Source organism: Triturus cristatus, chromosome 2_1 (genome assembly GCF_964204655.1).
Source record: "Triturus cristatus chromosome 2_1, aTriCri1.1, whole genome shotgun sequence".
Classification (NCBI taxonomy): Eukaryota; Metazoa; Chordata; class Amphibia; order Caudata; family Salamandridae; genus Triturus; species Triturus cristatus.
The window spans coordinates 208,409,602-208,413,741 of NC_140581.1; positions in this window are offsets into that span (position 1 = coordinate 208,409,602).

Sequence of the window (4,140 nt, forward strand, 5' to 3'; positions counted from 1 at the left end):
TCCCCAAGCTGTAGCATCAGAGGCCTATTCTTTCACTGCAAGCATTCCCAAGTGCGAAGGGCTTCTCTCCAGGAGGGAGAGATGGGGCGAAGCTGCAGGGTATCAATCAGCTGCTGTCACCCGGTGCCAGGCACCAGGCCTGCTTCGGGCCATGAAGTTAGCAAGGGGGAGGAGAGGGCTTTTCAGAGACCATGTGGCATGGGACCCCTGGATGGCGCCATCTTGAAGTATCCCTGAGGCCTGTGCAGTAAGGCGGGATCAGGGGCAGAGAGGTGATGTGTCGCTGCAGGATAGGGCAGAAGTGCCTTTTTGCCAGCTTCCTCCAATTTCTCTTAAAAGGTCTTGCACAGGAAGAGGCGCTCTCTCGGGATGTGGTCTTGCTGAGGAAGACTGGTGCTGGAGCCTGGCACCATGGGCAGTTGGAAGGAGGAAACCACTGACTGCACCAGGACTCTGGACTGTGCCTTTGAAGGATTCCGGCGCAGTATGAGGAAGCCCGGGCCCTCTGCACAAGGAGAAGAGAGGCCCAGAAGAAGAGCCAGGTGAAAGGCTGGCGCAGGGAACCAGTGAAGACAGCTCCTTGCCGAGTTACCCTCATGGAGGCCAGGAGGGTGGTGAGAAGTGCTCCAGATGGCTAGGGCTAGCCACCAGGAGTGAGAAGAGGCCAAGAAGAATTGGACCCACAGGGCCGAGATATGCCCCCCAGAAGGTAGGCAACCTTTAACCTCTGATCGGACCGACGACAAAGCGAGTGGGGCTCCGCCGTTGGTCTTTAATGTGCTCCCGGGGTGAGTCAGGTCTCGGGAGCTGCCCCCAGAAGAAGGTGATGCAGGAGAGTGCCGTTGCAACCCCCGTGTAGGTGCCTACGGGGCCCAGGCTCTCGACATAGGGTCTCCGCAAAGTAAAGTCGGGGACTGTCGCCACGCTCCCTGTGAAATGGCCCCCAGGGGCCAATGAGACTACCCTGTGCCCGACAAAACCTGAAGCCAGGGAGCGCCGTTGCGCCCCCGTGAAGGCTTCCCGGGACCCCATCTCTGGGCCCCGCCAAAGAGGAAGCCGGGAGTGCCGTTGCACCCCATGTGAAGAGATTCCTGGGGCCCGGGGCCCCAAATCTGGGCCCTGCAGAAAAAGAATAAGTCAGGATGTGCTGTCGCGCTCCTCGTGAAGGTGGGTAGGGCCCAGGACTCTTTCCTGGGCCCTGGATGCCGGAGGGGGGAGTGCCATCGCACTCCCCTGTGGTAGGAGGAAGGAGGAGGGAGTGCCGTCACAATCCTCCAAGGCCCCGCCTCGCCGGCTGCGAAGTCTGTGTCTGCCCGCAGGAGCAGGCAGACCAGAATGACAGGTCGGAACCCGATGCAGCACGCGAGGGGGCTGGCCAGTCAGGGAGACAGCGAGAGCAGCCAGGGGTGGGCTCCTCGAGCTGCTCTCCAACTCACCTGCACACGGGGTGCCCGGGTGTGACCGGGCACCAGGGAAGACGTGAAGCGTCATGAGGCCGCCATCGGAGGCAGCACAGCTCTCCGGGAGCAGCAGGAGAGCCACTGTTCAGATATGCACGCAATAGGGTGGAAAGCGCCCCATAATGCCTTGCAGGGCCTGGGAAGGCCTGCAGAGCGAACCTGCTTGTTTTTGGCATATGGTGGCCCCAGGAGGATGTGGTTACTACCATTTGTTTGCAAAGGTGCAGGAGGAGCTGCAGGAGCAAAGCAGACTTCCCCAGCACCAAAGTGGAACCCCCCCTCCTATGTCTCTGGGGACTCAAAGGAAATATCCCCTCAGGGGTCAGCCAGGTTCTTAAGCCAACCTATTGCTGGAACTTTTGTTCTGCAGCTGAGTGCTGATGTTTAGGACTGCACTGAGGTGTGGATGGCTGAACTTGGGATGTCTTCGGGGGGGATATTCCCTAGAGGTGAAGAAGTGCAATTGCACAAGTAGTGCATTTACATAATGTTGTTCCATTTGGGGACTGGAAGTCACAAGCAATATGTGAAATAAGTAAATTGGAAATATGTTGCAAGGCATTCTTGCCAATGTGCCTGGCTGTAATTGCATAATCATGTAATTATAAATGTGATGCCTTTCAGGGGCTGTGATTGACTTGCATTGATCATGTTACCAAATATGATAAGTACCTGTCATTCCAAGTGATGCTTAGATATGTATTCTTGCTACTGCGTTAGCTGAACAACCAGACTGTCAGCCACTGTGATTTAAGTGTGTATACTGTATGCTCAGTATGAGCTGCTCTCAGTCAGGGTTACTTGTCAGTATGGCAGGCGTTCCCATTATAAATGCCTGTTGAGATAATGGTGTGGGCCGCCACTGGGGTGGTGCCAGTGGGAAGGGCCCTCACTCTAGGCTATGGTCAACCCGTTGCATTTGGGGGCAATATGATATTCACACATGTGAGGGGTGGTACTAGATCCCCCCCTTTGCGGGAGGGGTGGAAATGTTTACGCAATGTCAAGAAGTATTTCGAACTGCTTATGTATATTTGTAAATTGATGCATAGTATTGAGTAGTGTGTGTGTAATAAATGTACTCTTTCTTTTTATAAAGAAAAAGTACAGACTGGACACTCAATTATTGAGAGTTATTTCTGCGTACCTGTAAATGGCGATTAATAGCCCACACCACCTCCCTTGAGTAAGCCTTAGACTGCTCTGCAACGCTACCCTCTGAGAGTCAAGCGCTACAATGGGGTGTTTGGTTCCCAGTGAAGGACAAATGTAGACCCATTATTTGTGCAGGCCTCACAATTAATGCCTCATTTTCCAACACCTGACAAAAGCCCTTGACTTATCATTGGCACACAACAGGCTGAAACATGTTGGCCTCATACCCTTGGTGCACACCAATAAATGTCTTTCCCTTTAAGTTCACCTCAAGGTATCTTTACATAATTAACTGGATCCTGCTGCTATCTAGTACTTCTTATCAAGAACTACCTCTTACTGAGGTTGAGTCCACCATGATAGTATTATCTTATCAGAGTGTTATGTGGTTGTCTATGATGAAGAATGCTACTCAAGTGTGGGTGAGGCTTCCTCGTCCAATCTAAACTTTATTGTTCAGGTGTCAGGTAGTTGTAGGACTGTTAAACCTTAAGCACCACTGCATCTTTCTCTGGTCTTATGTTTTGTTGTTGATGGAAGCACCCTTCCATTTTACTTTACCCAAGGTAGAGTAGTGGTTACACAGGCTTGACCCTAGGACAACTGCCTTCTGTTAAGTTGCTTCTATGAGATTGAAGTGGGTAAATGACTAACTCACAGTACCTATACACTATCCCTCCTAACTTCACAGCACTAGGCGCAATGAGTAAGTACTCACCACACCTAGACTTCACTCTACTCGGAGTGGGGAAGGAAAAAAATACCTTTTTTTTCAAATAAATCCCTCATCCACTCCAAGGTATCTCTATTCGCAGAGTGGAGGGGGACAATCAAAACTATATTATGGGACTGTATGATTTAATGGTCATATGACCCTTACTCGGCCAATATGTTTCAGCCCTACTCTGTGAGGCTAACAAGGTCTGGGGCTTTCGCCAGGGTGAAGTCAACTGTGGAAATCCCCCCACCCCAGTAATGCAGTTATCTGCACGATTGAATAATCATGTGTAGCATTCAATTACCAAACCATATGCACTCGCAGGTATATCCAAGAGGTCTGAAGTCGTTGTTTCCAACTTTATAAAGATTTGTAAAGTTTATCTCTATTGTGCTCCATTACAATGATTTATTGCACTCAGTGAAAAGCTGTGATTTACTGTTCTGTTAAAAATTCACATTTCTGGAACCCTCCTGTGAATTTTCGTCATTAAGGTATCTATTTAAAGATATAAATACAACATATTGTTAAAAATTGGAGTTAGATTTTTATTGTTTTGCATTTCCTTTTTGTTCACCTATTTTGTTACTTCTTAAAGCTTAACACTTGCTCCTTTGTTTAAGCCGGACTGGTCAGAGTCACAGCTACCCAAAATTGAGTGTTTTCAAGACTGACTGGGCCAAATACAGGGTTGTGAGTTTATTACACTGTGAGGTTTTAGAATCACACTGTAGGAGAGTAGGATCTGCACTTATGTTGCCCCCACTTTTTTTCTGATGTATACACTGGTTTCTGGCTATAGTCTGG